Raw genomic sequence first — 16,476 nt, 5'->3', positions numbered from 1 at the left:
TCTCTTTCTTTACACACACACACACACACACACACACACACACACACACACACACACATGATATTAGTCCTCTATGAGATGTAGAGTTGGTAAAAAGTATTTCCCAGTTCTTAGATATCCACTTTGACTCATGGTACCCTTCTTTCTTGTAGACACTTCAGTTTCTTGAGGTCTTATTAATTGTTCTTACTGATTGCCACGTTGGCATTCTTTTTATAAAGTAATGTCCTGTGACAAGATGTTCACAGTTATTCTCTATTTTCTGTTCTAACAGGTCCAGTGTATCTGGTTTTACAATGAGGTCTTCAATCCATTTCGACTCGAGTTTTATGAAGGGGGATAGATATGGATCTATTTGCATTCTTTTTTTTTAATGTGAGAGTACAAGTTTATTCTTTAATCTTTTTTTTACAGTCCAGATTTTATCCCCCTCCAAGTCTACCCTCCAACTGTTCCACATTCCACATTTCCCCACCCTCCCCTGTCTCAAAACGATGTCTCCACCCTGCATCCTCACCAGACCTCCTCACTCCCTGGAGCCCCAAGTTTCTTGAGGGTTAGGTGCATCTTCCCTGGCAGTCCAGACCTGGCAGTCCTCTGCTGTATATGTGCTGGGGGCCTCAAATCAGCTGGTGTATGCTGCCTGGTTGGTGGCTCAGTGTCTGAGAGATCCCTGGGGTCCAGGTTAGCTGAGACTGCTGGTCTTTCTATAGGGTTGCCCTCCTCCTCAGCTTCTTCTAGCTTTTCCCTAATTCAACCACAGGGTTCACCAGTTTCTGTCCATTGGTTGGGTGTAACTATCTGTATCTGACTCTTTCAGCTTATTTGGGCTCTCAGAGGGCAGCTATGCTAGGCACTTGTTTGTAAACACACTATAGCATCAGTATTAGTGTCAGGCCTTGGAGCCTTCCTCTGAGCTGGATCCCAATTTGGGCTGCGTCACTGAACCTCCTTTTTCTCAGGCTCTTCTCCATTTCTGTCCCTGAATTTCTTTCAGACAGGGACAATTCTGAGTCAGAGGTTTTGACTTTGGGATGGCAATCCCATCTCTCCACTTGATGCCCTGTCTTTCTACTGGAGGTGGACTCTACAAGTTCCCTCTCCCCACTGTAGGGCATTTCATCTAAAGTCCCTCCATTTGAGTGCTGAGAATCTCTTACCTTCCAGGTCTCTGGTACATTATAGAGGGTCCCCCACATCCTCCCTCCTGAGGTTGCCTATTTTCATTCTTTCTACTGGTACTCAGGGCTTCAGTCCTGTTTCCCAATACCTGATCATGTTCCCCTATTCCCCTCCCTGTCCCCCTTTCCACCCAGGTCCTTTTCTTCCTCTCCCTTCTTGTGATTGCTTTCTTTTTTTCAAGTGGGACTGAGCCGTCCTCACTTGGGCCCTTTCACTTGTTAGCCTTCTTGAGTTCTGTGTTTTGTATCCTAGGTATTCTGTACTTTTCTTTTGGCTAATATCCACTTCTTAGTGAGTATGTACCATGCATATCCTTTTGGGTCTGAGTTACCACATCCAGGATGATATTTTCTAGTCCCATCCATTTGCCTGCAAATCTCATTATGTCCTTGTTCTATTTTTTCTTTTGAAAAAATTTGTTGACAAAAATTTTTATACGATATACTCTGATTATTCATTTTCTCCCCCAACTCCTTCCAGATCATAGCCTCCCCCCACCCATCCAAATCCAAGATAATCCTCTTTACTTATTTACTTATTTTTGTAGAGAAGTATCATGTAGCTCAGGCTGATCTCAAAACTCTGTAAGTAACTGAGCATAACCTTGAATTTCTGAGATTTCTGCTTCCACCTCTCACATTCTTAATGTCTGCGACTGTGTTTCTGCTGTGCTGGCAATTGAACCCAGGGCTTTGAGCAAAGAGCTGTATCAGCTAAGCTACATTGCCAGCCTCCTGGATTCCAGTATTAAAGATAAAAGTTAAGACCTTAGGTTTCAAATGTATTGCAGGTGTGTTATTTTGTAACAGAAGGAATATTTCTATAATGAATACCCTTGACCCAGTCCATCATTTGAATATGATTTGTGTGCCTGTGTATACAACTGTTTACAGATATATATGCATACAAATATGCAAGTGCACTTGTATATCAGAAGTTAACACCATGTTCTCCTGAACCTGTAGTTTATTGTTGCACTTTCTAAGAAGGACTGAAACACCCATTCTTTGGTTTTCCTTCTTGAGCTTCATGTGGTCAGCAAATTGTATCTTGGGCATTAGGAGCTTTTGGGCTAATATCCACTTATCAATGAGTGCATACCATATATGCTCTTTTGTGACTGGGTTAACTCACTCAGGATAATATTTTCTAGGTCCATCCATTGGCCTTAGAATTTCAAGAATTCATTGTTTTTAATAGCTGAGTAGTATTCCATTGTGTAAATGTACCACATTTTCTGTATACATTCCTCTGTTGAAGGACATCTGGGTTTTTACAGCTTCTGGCTATTATAAATAAGGCCACTATGAATATAGTGGAGAATGTGTCCTTGTTATATGTTGGGGCATCTTTTGGGTATATGCTCAGGAGTGGTATAGCTGGGTCCTCAGGTAATACTATGTCCAATTTTCTGAGGAACTGCCAGACTGATTCCTAGAGTAGTTGTACTGGCTTGCAATCCCACCAGAAACAGAGAAGTGTTCCTCTTTCTCCACATCCTCACCAGCATCTGCTGTCACCTGAGTATTTGATCTTAGGCATTCTGACTGGTGTGAGGTAGAATCTCAGAGGTGTTTTGATTTGCATTTCCCTGATGACTAAGGACGTAGAACATTTCTTTAGATGCTTCTCATCTCTTTGAATTTCTTCAGTTGAAAATTCTCTGTTTAGCTCTGTTCTCCATTTTTTGGGGGGGGGGGAGGAAAGGGTTTATTCATCTTACACTTCCACACTACTGTTCATCACCAAAGGAAGTCAGGACTGCAACTTGAGCAAGTAGGAAGCAGGGGCTGATGCAGAAGCCATGGAGGGATGTTACTTACTGGCTTGCTACCCCTGGCTTGCTCATCTTGCTTTCTTATAGAACCCAAGACTACTAGTCCAGGGATGGAACCACCCACAATGGGCCCTCTCCCCTTGATCAATAATTGAGAAAATGTCTTTCAGCTGGATCTCATGGAGACATTTCCTCAACTGAAGCTCTTTTCTCTGTGTTAACTCTAGCTGGTGTCAAATTGAAACACATAACCAGCCAATACAATTGACCCCTTGTCAACTTGACACACAAACACATCACTATTAAGCCTCAACCCTTACTTTCTTATTCATCTCCAAGATCTCAATAACTTTAAAATCCCCACAGTCTTTACATATTAAAAGTTCAATCCCTTTAAAATACCCAATATCTTTTTTTTTTTAAAAAGATTTATTTATTATTATATGTAAGTACACTATAGCTGCCTTCAGACACCCCAGAAGAGGGCATCACATCTTGTTAGGATGGTTGTGAGCCCCCATGTGGTTGCTGGGATTTGAACTCGGGACCTTCAGAAGAGCAGTCAGACCTTCTTAACCGCTGAGCCATCTCACCAGCCCCCCAATATCTTTTAAAATTCAATGTTTTTTAAAAATTCAAAGTCTCTTAACTGTGGGCTCCACTAAAATACCTTCTAACTTCAAGAGGGAAAATATCAGGGCAGAGTCACAATCAAAAACAAAATCAAACTCCAACTGTCCAATGTCTGGGATCCACTCACAATCTTCTGGGCTCCTCCTCTAGCTCTACCCTTTGTAGCAAACCTTGTCTTCTAGGCTCCAGCTGCCTGTACTCCACTGTTGCTTATGCTTTGGTGGTCATCTCATGGTACTGGCATCTCCACAACACTGCTGTCTTCTGCTGTAACTAGGCTTCACCAATATCCTCTCATAGGCTCTCTTCATGGTGCCAAGCCTCAACTCCTTTGCATGACCCCTTCAGTCCTGGGCCATTAGTTGCAGCTGAAGCTGCACCTTTGCCAATGCCTTCCATTGCCTCTCACAGTGCCAAGCCTCAGCTGCTCTTCATGACTGCTTCTTGCCATCAAAACCACTACCACCTGGGTGACTCTTACACATAACCAAGTCCAGCCACAGCACAAGGCACAACCTTGACTATCTCTGGAACTCAGCCTCTGTGCTTTCAGAAAAGACTTCTGAAAAGATGTCACCTTAATGTTGTTGGCCTCTTTTTTTTTTTTTAAAAAAATTGGATATATTCTTTATTTATATTATCTCCTTTCCCAGATTCCCCTCTCCCAGAAAACCACTATCCCATCCTCTCTTCCCCTGCTTCTATGAGGGTGTTCCTTCACCCACCACACTCCCACTGCCTGTGCTCAATTCCCCTAAGCTGTGGCATCTATCAGACCTTTGGATTTCTTTCTTTCTTTCTTTCTTGACCAAGGTATCATTGAGTCGAGTATTGTTCAGCTTCCATGTGTATGTGGTCTTTCTGTTGTTTTTGTTGCTATTGAAGACCACTCTTACTCCGTAGTGATCTGATAGGAGGCATGGGATTATTTTGATCTTCTTATATTTGTTGAGGTCTGTCTTGTGACCAATTATACGGTCGATTTTGAAGAAGGTACCAGGAGGTGCTGAGAAAAAGGTATATTCTTTTGTTTTAGGATGAAATGTTCCTTATATATCTGTTAAATCCAATTGGTCCAAAGCTTCAATTAGTTTCACTGTGTCCCTCTTTAATTTCTGTTTTCCTGATCAGTCCATTGAGGAGAGTGGAGTGTTGAAGTCACCCACAATTTTTGTGTTAGGTGTAATGTGTATTTTGAGCTTTAGTAACATTTCTTTTACAAATGAGGGTGCCCTTGCATTTAGAGCACAGATGTTCAGAATTTAGAGTTCTTCTTGGTGGATTTTTCCTTTGACCAGCAAGAAGTGTCCTTCCATCTCTCTTTTGATGAGATTCTTTCTTCTATCTCTTGTATTCTGTTGCTGATATTTGCATCTATGACCCCTGATTTCTTCCTAAGGTTTTCTATCTCCAAAGTTGTCTCCCTTTGCGATTTCTTAGTTGTTTCTACTTCTGTTTTTAAATCATGGATGGTTTTGCTCAGTTCCTTCACTTTCTTGTTTGTTTTTTCCTGTAATTCTTTAAGAGATTTTTGTGTTTCCTCTTTCATGACTTTTGCTTGTTGACCCAAGTTCTCCTGTATTTCTTTAAGTGATTTTTGCATTTCTTCTTTATTGGCTTTTTTCTGTTGACCCATATTCTTCTGAATTTCTTTACATGATTTTTTTTGTGTTTTCCTTGTAAGGGCTTCTGCCTTTTGATCCATTTTCTCCTATATTTCTTTAAGAGATTTATTTATGTCCTTTTTGTGTTCCTCTAACAGCATCATGACCAGTGATTTTAAATCCAAATCTTGTTTTTCTGGTGTGTTGGGGTATCCAGGACTTGCTGTTGTTGGAGAATTGGGTTCAGATGCTGCCATATTGCCTTGATTTCTGTTAGTAACGTTCCTATGTTTGCCTTTTCCCATCTGGTTGTCTCTGGCGTTAGGTCCTTGAACCTCTTGTGAGCCTGTAAGGCTATTTCTGCACCACTGGATGACTGGGTTTCCCCTGGCACAGATTGCTGATGTGCTGCCTTACTCTTAGGTGCCATTGGAGCCCTGATGTGCTTTGCCTCAAGCAATGTTATGCTTGGGTTGTCTCTGTTCGGATGCCTCGGGGACCCCCTCTAAGTGCCGATCACTCTGCAGGGCAAACGTCCCCTGACAGTGCTGGCACACAGATGGGCCCCAGAGCTTCCCAGGCCCTGGGCGCAGGCAGTAGCCTGAAGGGCTGTCTCCCAAGGCATGTTAGATTTGGGATGTTCTCAGCATACCTGGTGTTGCCTGTCTGGTCAGTTCGGGAGCCAAGATGGTGGAGACTCCCTGCAAATGCTGGTCAGTCTGCAGGGCAAATGTCCACTGACAGAGCTGGCACACAGACAGCCCGCAGAGCTGCCCAGGCCCTGGGTGCAGACTGATGGGCTGTCTCCCAAGCTATGTTAGACTCAGGATGTTCTTAACATACCTGGTTCTGCCTGTCTGGTCCGTCTGTGAGCCAAGATGGTGGAGAACCCAGCCCACTTTCTTTTCTATTAGTTTCAGCGTGTCTGGTTTTATGTGGATGTCCTTGATCCACTTGGACTTGAGCTTAGTAAAAGGAGATAAGAATGGATCAATTTGCATTCTTCTGCATGCTGACCTCTAGTTGAACCAGTACCATTTGTTGAAAAGGCTTTTCACCCACTGGGTGGTTGTAGCTCCTTTGTCAAAGATCAAGTGACCATAGGTGTGTGGTTTCATTTCTGGGTCTTCAGTTCTATTCCATTGATTTACCTGCCTGTCACAGTACCAATACTGATTCTCCCAGAAGTTCTTTTACTGTTGAGATTAGTTTTAGCTATCTTTTTTTTTTTTTTTTTTTTTTTTTTGTTATTCTAGATGAATTTGAGAATTGCTCTTTCTAACTCTTTGAAGAATTGAGTTGGGATTTTGATGGAAATTGCATTGAAACTGTAGATTGCTTTTGGCAAGATGGCCATTTTTACTATATTAATCCTGCCAATCCAAGAGCATGGAAAATTTTTTTCCATCTTCTGAGGTCTTCTTCAATTTCTTTCTTCAAAGACTTGAAGTTCCTGTCATACAGATCTTTCACTTGTTTGGTTAGAATCACACCAAGATACCTTATATATATTTTTTTTCTAGAAATAATATAGTTTATTGGGTGCATTATTGAATTTTCTTTTTTTAATATATATTTTTATTTTCTATATTCTTTGTTTACAATCCAAAAGCTTTCCTCTTTCCCAGTCCCCGCCTCCCCATATATCCCATAAGTCCTCTTCTTTCCATCCATTCTCCTACAAGATACTTTATATTGTTTGTGGCTATTGTGAGGGGTGTCATTTCCCTAATTTCTTTCTCAACCTGCTTATCCTTTGAGTATAGGAAGGCTTCTGATTTGCTTGAGTTTATTTTATATCCAGCCACTTTGCTGACGCTGTTTATCAGCTGTAGGAGTTCTCTGGTGGAGTTTTTTGGGTAGCTTAAGTATACTATCATATCATCTGCAAATAGTTATAATTTGACTTCTTTTCCAATTTGTATCCCTTTGACCTCCTTATGTTGTCTAATTGCTCTAGTTAGAACTTCAAGTACTATACTGAATAAATATGGATAGAAAGGGCAGCCTTGTCTGATCCCTGACTTTAGCGGGATTGCTTCAAGTTTCTCTCCATTTAGTTTGATGTTGGGTACTGGTTTGCTGTATGTTGCTTTTACTATATTTAGGTATGGGTCTTGAAATCCTGTTCTTTCCAAGACCTTGAAATCCTTTCATCCAACATGAAAGGATGTGGAATTTTATCAAAAGCTTTTTCAGCATCTAATGAAATGACCATGTGGGTTTTTTTGAGTTTGTTTATGTAGTGGATTACATTGATGGATTTCCATATATTGAACCATCCCTGCATCCCTAGGATGAAGCCTACTTGATCATGGTGAATGATCATTTTGATGTGTTCTTGGATTCGGTGGGCAAGAATTTTGTTGAGTATTTTTGCATCGATATTCATAAGGGAAATTGATCTAAAGTTCTCTTTCCTTGTTGGATCTTTGTGTGGTTTTGATATCAGTGAAACTGTGGCTTCATAGGATGAATTGGGTAGAGTTCCTTCTGTTTCTATTTTGTGGAATAGTTTGAAGAGTATTGGTGTTAAGTCTTCTTTGAAGGTCTGATAGAATTCTGCACTGAAACCTGTGCTTTTTTTTTTTTTTTTTGGTTGGGAGACCATCAATGACCACTTCTATTTCTTTAGGGGTGATGGGACTTTTTAGATGGCCTATCTGATCCTGATTAAACTTTGGTATTTGGTATCTGTCTAGAAAATTGTCCATTTCATCCAGATTTTCCAGTTGTGTTGAATATAGACTTTTGGAATAGAACCTGATAATTTTTTGAATTTCCTCAGTTTCTGTTGTTATTTATCCCTTTTCATTTCTGATTTTGTTGATTCAGATACTGTCTCTGTGCCCTCTGGCTAGTCTGGCTAAAGATTTATCTATCTTGTTGATTTTCTCAAAGAACCAGCTCTAGATTTTGTTTATTCTTTGTATAGTTCTTTTTGTTTCAACTTGGTTGATTTCATCCCTGAGTTTGTTTGTTTCCCTGTGTACTCCTCTTGTGTATGTTCGCTTCTTTTTGTTCTAGAGCTTTCAGGTGTGCTGTTATGCTGCTAGTGGATGCTCTCTCCAGTTTCTTTTTGGTGGCACTCAGAGCTATGAATTTTCTTCTTAGCACTGCTTTCATTGTGTCCCATAATTTTAGGTATGTTGTGCCTCTATTTTCATTAAATTCTAAAAAGGTTTTGATTGCTTTCCTTATTTCTTCCTTGACCAAGGTATCATTGAGTAAAGCATTGTTCAGCTTCCATGTGTACGTGGGCTTTCTCTTGTTTTTGTTGATATTGAAGACAAGCTTTAATCTGTAGTGATCTGATAGGAGGCATGGGATTATTTAAATCTTTTTATATCTGTTGAGCTCTGCCTTGTGACCAATTATATGGTCAATTTTGGAGAAGGCACCATGAGGTATATTCATTCTTTTGACTTTGGATGAAATGTATTGATATCTGTTAAGTCCATTTGGTCCATAACTTCTGTTAATTTCACTGTGTCTCTGTTTAGTTTGTGTTTCCTTGATCTGTCCATTGTGGAGAGTGGGATATTGAAGTCACTCACAATTATTGTGTGGGGTTTGATGTATGCTTTAAGCTTTAGTAAAGTTTCCTTTATGAATGAGGGTGCCCTTGTATTTGGAGCATAGCTGTTCAGAATTGAGAGTTCTTCCTGGTAGATTTTTCCTTTGATGAGTATAAAGTGTCCTTCTGTGTCTTTTTTGATGACTTCTGTTCGAAAGTCTACTTTACTGGGTATTAGAATGGCTACTCCAGCTTTTTTCCTGGGACCATTTGCTTGGAAAACGGTCTTCCAGTCTTTTACTCTGAGGTACTGTTTGCCTATGACACTGAGATGCTTTTCCTGTATGCAGCAAACTGTTGGGCCTTGTTTACAAATCCAGTCTATTAGTCTGTCTTTTTATTGGGGAATTGAGTCTATTGATGCTAAGAGATATTAAGGAATAGTGATTGTTGCTTCCTGTTATTTTTGATGTAGTTTTTTGTGTTTGTGTGGTTGTCTTTTTTTGGAATTGTTGAAAGAAGATTAATTTTTTCTTTTTCTAGTGTGTTGTTTCCCTCCCTTTGTTGGTGTTTTCCATTCATTATCCTTTAAAGGGCTGAATTTGTGGAAAAACATTCTGTAAATTTGTTTTTGTCATAAAATACCTTGGTTTCTCCATCTATGGTAATTGAGAGGTTTGCTGGATATAGCAGTCTGGGTTGGCATTTGTGTTCCTTTAGGGTCTGTATGACATCTGCCCAAGCTTTTCTGGCTTTCATCATCTCTGGTGAGGAGTCTGGTATAATTCTGATATGTCTACCTTTATATGTTACTTGACCTTTTTTCCTTACTGCTTTTAATATATATTTTTTTTTGTTTAGTACGTTTGGTGTTTTAATTATGTAATTTCTTTTCTGGTCCAATCTATTTGGAGTTCTGTAGGCTTCTTGTATATTCATGGACATCTCTTTCTTTAGGTTAGGGAAGTTTTCTTCTATGATTTTGTTGAAGACATTTAGTGGCCCTTTACGTTGGAAATCTTCATTCTCTTGTATACCTATAATCCTTAGGTTTGGTCTTCTCATTTTGTCCTGGATTTCCTGGATGTTTTGCGTCAGGAACTTTTTGCATTTTTCATTGTCTTTGACTGTTGAATCAATGCTTTCTATGGTATCTTCTGTATCTGAGATTCTTTCTTCTATCTCTTGTATTCTGTTGTTGTTTGGATCCATGACTCCTGACTTCTTTAACAGGCTTTCTAGGTCCCAAGTTGTCTCCCTTTGTGATTTCTTTATTGTTTCTTTCTCCTTCTTTAGATCCTGGATAGCTTTTTTCAATTCCTTTACCTGTTTTGTTGTGCTTTCCCTTAGTTCTTCAAGGGCTTCTCCCTGTTTACTTGTGTTCTCCTGTATTTCTTTCTTTCTTTTTTTTTTTCCTTTTTGGTTTTTCGAGACAGGGTTTCTCTGTGTAGCCCTGGCTGTCCTGGAACTTACTCTGTAGACCAGGCTGGCCTCAAACTCAGAAATCTACCTGTCTCTGCCTCCCAAGTGCTGGGATTAAAGGCATGTGCCACCACTGTCCAAAATATAGCAACACTACCCCTCCACAGATGACAGTAAACTGAGTGCTGTGCTATGACTGTTTTTTGTTTTTTTTTTTTTTGTTTTTTTGTTTTTTTTTTTGTTTGTTTTTTTTTTTTAAGACAGGGTTTCTCTGTGTAGCCCTGGCTGTCCTGGAACTCACTTTGTAGACTAGGCTGACCTCAAACTCAGAAATCCGCCTGCCTCTGCCACCAAGTGCTGAGATTAAAGGTGTGCACCACCACCGCCCATCCTGTATTTCTTTAAGGGAGTTATTTATGTCCTTCTTGAAGCCCTCCATGATGCCCTCCATCAGCATCCTGACTTCTGATTTTAAATCCAAATCTTGCTTTCCTGGTGTGTTGGGGTATCCAGGACTTGCTGTTGTAGGAGAATTGGGTTCAGATGGTGCCATATTGCCTTTTAGCAACTTTCCCACATTTGCCTTTTGCCATCTGGTTATCTCTGGTGTTAGTTGGTCCTGGTGACACTGGCTGGTGCTTGTCCCTTCTGTGTGCCTGAAAACCTATCTCAGCAACCCTGGGTGACCTGCATTCACCTGGTACAGATTGCTGCGGTGCTGCTGAGTTCCCAGGTGCAGGTGTTGTCCTGGTGGGGTGTGTCCCAAGTGATCATCTACTCTGGTGATCCCTGCTTATCAGTCTGCTACGTAGTCACAGGCACAAAGATGGCAGTGTCTTAGCTCTGACTGTGGGACTCCCTTCAACCGCCTCCCTGCAGGGTGCCCCAGCAGGGTAAGTGTCCAGCTGGTTGGCCGTGGCACTGCAGAGCTCCTGGGTACAGGTGGAGTCCTGGCGGGGTGTATCCCAAGTGATCCTTTCCTCTGGTGATCCCTGCTTACCCGTCTGCTACACAATCACAGGTGCAAAGATGGCAGCGTCTCATTGTGTTTGTTCTTATGTCAATACCATGTTGGTTTTTATTACTATGGCTCTGTAGTTCCACTTAAAATTAGGAATGATGAAACTGTCAGCAGTTCTCTTATTACTCAGGATTTTTCTGCTTCTGTTTTTTCTTCTTCCAAATGAAGCTCAGAATTGTTCTTTCAAGATCTGTTAACAATTATCTTGGACTTTTGGTGGGGATTACACTGAATTTGTTGATTGCTTTTTATATGAGGGCCATTTTTATTATGTTAATCCCACTGATCCAGAAGCACAGGAGACCTTTCTATCCTTTAAAATTATTAACTCTATTATTAATTATTACTTGATCAACTAATTTCACACCCCGAATGCCATTTACCTTCTCTCTCCTCTCTTCCCATTCCCCACTCCCTTCTTTGCCCAAAGAGACCAGCCTCTGGAGATAGCAACCAGCCATGGCAATCAAGTTTTAGTAAGACTAGGCGCCTCCTATTCCACTAGGTGGAAAGGGTCCCAAAATGTGGCAACAGAGTCAGAGACGGCTCCTGCTCCCAGTGTTAGGAGTCCCACAAACTACGCAAGTGTGACATATGTACAGAGGGTCTTGGTCAGTCCCATGCAGGTTTGTTGGTTGGTAGTTCAGTCTCTGTGAGCCATTATGAGCTTTGATTGATTCTGTGGGTTTTCTTGTGGTGTTCTTGATCCCTTTGGCTCCTACAATCCTTCCATTCTTTCTGCTATGGGATTTCACATTATGCTTGTCTGTGACTCTCTACATCTGTTTCCATCAGTTGCTCTCTGATAACAATTGAGTTAGATGCCAATCATGATTATAGCAGAACATATTTAGGACTAATTGCATGACCTTTTTGCCATTCATGTTTGGTTCTATTATAGGTCTCTGGGCTATCCAACTTCTGGCTCCCAGACTTCCAGGCAGTATCAGGGGTGGGCTCCCTCTCATAGCATGAGTCTCAAACGGGACCAGTTATTTGTTGGCTACTCCCACAATTTTTGCACCATCTTTACCCCAGTCCATCTTGTAGGCAGAAAAAATTTATAAATTGAAGGTTTTTGGTTGAGTTGGTATCTCAATCCCTCCACTGGAAGTTTTGCCTGGAGATGACTGGTTCAGACTCTGTATCCCTCCTTGCTAGGAGGTCTTAGCTAGGGTCACTCTCATCAATTCCCAGTAGTTTCCATTTCTCCATGTTTGTATCTTATTCTGGAGTGGCCTCCCTCAATTCTAGTTGTCTTTACCAGTACTCTTTCTCCATACCCCCAATCTGATCCCTCTCATTTCTTTCCACACCCCAACCCCAGTCAAGTTTCCCCTTCTACCTTTTATGTCTATTGTCTTTTCTCTTCTCAGTAAGATTCACAAGTCCCCACCCTGAAGCCTCCTTGTCACTTAGCTTTTTGGACTTTGTAGAAGGTTATCCTTTATTTTATGGCTAATATGGATTTATAAGTGAGTACATGCCATGTTAGCCTTTTTGTGTTTGGGTTACCTCACTCCGGATGATATTTTCTAGGTCCATCCATTTGCTAGCAAATTTCATGATGTCATAGTTGTTACTTCTCCATTGTGTACTTGCCTCCTAGCGAAGCTTTTATTGTTTCCCCGTATGTTTGGTTATGTTGTGTATTCATTTTCATTGGATTCAAGAAAGTATTTACATGCTCTATTTCTTTATTTCTGGACCCATTTTTTTTTTATTCTGCAGTCAGTTGTACAGTTTTCATGAACTTCTAAGCTTTCTGTTGTTTTGTAGTTGTTGATATCTAGCTTTAATCTGTTGTGGGTAAAGATGCTGATAGCCAATAGCTGGGGAGAAGAAATATAAGTGAGGATTAGTTTTCCTGGGCTTGAGATCACAAGGAGGAGAAAGAGAGTCGGGTAGGTAGAGGGGGAGGGAGAGGGAGAAGGAGAGGGAAGAGGGAAAGGAAGAGAGGGATATAGGATTGGTAAAGATCTTTGCCCAAGTTGTTGGTTGCCATTTTGTCCTATTGACAGTGTCCTTTGCCTTACAGAAGCTTTCCAATTTTATGAGGTCCCATTTGTCAATTCTTGATCTTAGAGCATAAGCTATTTGTGTTCTATTCAGGAAAATTTCCCCTGTGCCCATGTCCTCAAGGGTCTTCCCCAGTTTCTCTTCTATTAGATTCAGTGTATTTGGTTTTATGTGGAGGTCCTTGATCTACTTGGACTTGAACTTTGTACAGGGAGATAAGAATGGATCAATTTGTATCCTTCTACATGTTGACTGTCAGTTGATCCAGCACCATATGTTGAAAATGCTGTCTTTTGTCCACTGAAATGTTTTAGCTCCTTTGTCAGAGATCAAATGACCATAGGTGTGTGGGTTCATTTTTGGGTCCTCAATTCTCTGGGTCCTCAATTCTATTCCATTGATCTACCTGCCTGTCACTGTACCCTTTTACCTCCTTTTGTTGTCTAATTGCTCTGGCTAAGACTTTGAGTACTATATTGCATAGATTAGGAGAGAGTGGGGAGCCTTTCCTAGATCCTCATTTTAGTGGGATTGCTTCAAGTTTCTCTCCATTTAGTTTGATGTTGGCTACTGGTTTGCTGTATATTGCTTTTATTATGTTTAAGTATGGGCCTTGAATTCCTGATCTTTCCAAGACTTTTATCATGAAGGGGTGTTGGATTTTGTCAAATGCTTTCTCAGCATCTAATGAAATGATTGTGTGTTTTTTCTTTGAGTTTTCTTATATAGTGGATTACATTGATGGAAGGATCCTGTCCCTGCTGCTCCACTGATCCTGTGCCCTCTGTGCTCTTAGCTGTCCCACTCTGGACAGTTAAAGGAAAGGTCATCTCCATGCCTGGGAGTGAGAGCACTCCTGGGAAACAAGCTCTCTCATTGGTGGCACCTGTGCACAGATGATCTGTGGAACCTAGTCTGTCTTTTTATTGGGTAATTGAGTACACTGATGTTAAGAGATATTAATGAATAATGATTGTTGCTTTCTGTTATTTTTGTTGTTGGAGGTGGAATTATGTTTGTGTGTATATCTTATTTTGGGTTTGTTGAAAGAATATTACTTTCTTGTTTTTCATAGGGTGTAGTTTCCCTCCTTGTTTTGGAGATTTCTATCTATTATCCTTTGTAGATATGGATTTCTGGATAGTTATGTGTAATTTTTTTGTCGTGGAATATCTTGGTTTCTCCATTAATGTTAATTGAGAGTTTTGCTGGGTATAGTAACTTGGGTTGGCATTTGTGTTCTCTTAGTTTCTGTATGAAATATGTCCAGGATTTTCTGGGTTTCATAGTCTGTGTTGAGAAGTCATGTATAAGTCTGATAGGTCTGCCTTTATATGTTACTTGACATTTTCCCCTTACTGCTTTTAAAATTCTTTCTTTGATTCATGCATTTGGTTTTTTGATTATTATGTGACAGGAGGAATTTGTTTTCTGGTCCAATCTATTTGGAGTTCTGTAGGCTTCTTGTATATTCATGGTCATTTCTTTCTTTAGGTTAGGGAAGTTTCCTTCTATACTTTTGTTGAAGATATTTACTGACCCTTTATGTTGGGAATATTTACTCTCTTCTATACCTATTATCCTTAGGTTTGGTTTATATGGCATTCTTTTATTTACTAACACATCTTTCAAGACATCCTTCCACCTTTCTAAGAAGAACTATAACAAAAAACTTGTCACCAGTATACTTCTTTGGGATATGTTTATACATTTATCCCATAGGAATGCAAAACTCACAGACACATAAAGGGTCTTTGTGAAAATAAACCTAAATCTAATTACAATAGTTTAGTAAACTTTTTGGGTAAATTAAATTTTTATGTTAGATATACGCTAAGTTATGAAAAGAGTCTTCTACAGTAAGAAGCTATTGGATCCATTTTAGAAAATTGTGGTAATTTCAAATGCCCATTGCCTGGGAGGCTTCATCTATATGCAAAATTTAGGAGGTCAAATTCTGTGTCTGCTTTTTTGGCTATATTATCTCAGTTTCATGAGGATTTTACATGAACCAGCAATTTGCCACAGATATTTTAGTATTTATTCTTTAGGTGTTTCTTGACATATAATATGTTCTGTGATGTTGATATCATACAGTTTATCTATCATAAGTTTATTTCTGATAAAGAGAAACAAAATTTATGAATGGATGTAAGAATAGTTGCCATCACTTTTATAGGCATGTTAGGGGTGTGTGCATTGAAGAATAGGTTAAAATGCACTTAGTGGTGCTGGGGGTATCAGAGAGCTTTGATTGTAGAACATATGCAGTCCACAGGAGTATCATAATGGCATTGTACCTTAGCTGTGGATGTCCTAAAAGTTACAAACGATCAATAGGAGAATGGAGATTTTATCTGCAAGTAAACAAAAATGGAATTATAAAAGCCTATACATTTTTGTTTCTTGTTTTGACATATGCATGCTTTATTAGGGACATTTTCATTCTTTGATACTAGTAATGCATCTGTATTTTTATTCTAGATTTTAGCCACAAAAATGTTACTCATGGATTAAAACAGACAAATATATGAGATGTCGATCATATCACAGGTAAAATTTCAATGAACACTAGGAACATTCATAATGCACATGCACAAAATTGTACCACATGATGTACATTATTTTGCAGTTTTCCCCAGTGCATGAGTTCTTGTCTAGAAGACAAAAATCATTTAAATAGTTTTGGTAATTCTCCAAGACTATTTTTACTTTATCTACCAATTATACGTATATCTTTTGTTTCTTCCCTTAGTGTTTGAGTTGGGTTTTCAAACCTCTGCACTAATTACTAGTTCTCAGCCCTTGAAGTTCCTGGCCCTTTGTTCTCCTTAGAACAACACAGCCTCCTCCTGTTTATTTGCCTGCTAGCTGCTAGCTACACCTGAGCTAGCCTGGGACAGAGGGTTGAAGTCCTTTGATCTGCAAGACCTACAGTTTCCTGAATTAAGCAGGCTACCCACTGAGCAGTGTGAAGCATTGAAGCCAGCACCCACGGAGTTTGGGGGAAGGGACTTGCCCCTAAAAGTCATATATATTGTGAGACCCCGATAAACCATTACATCTTGAACAGCAATGCTGTCCTGATGTCATTTCTTTCTTGCTGCCCCCCCCCCCATTCATCCCCATCTTCTCTTCCAGGGACCCCAGTTCACAGTAGCTGCTGGCAGCAACATATTTTTATGTATAGTAACCCATATATGTGAATCTAGGGGTATATTAAAGCATATCTCTCTATCTATGTTCTTGTGCACACACACACACAAACACCACATAAACATAACATACATACTATATGTAT

The sequence above is a fragment of the Apodemus sylvaticus genome, chromosome 1 (genome assembly GCF_947179515.1).
Source record: "Apodemus sylvaticus chromosome 1, mApoSyl1.1, whole genome shotgun sequence".
NCBI classification, from domain to species: Eukaryota; Metazoa; Chordata; class Mammalia; order Rodentia; family Muridae; genus Apodemus; species Apodemus sylvaticus.
This window is presented reverse-complemented; position numbering follows the sequence as displayed.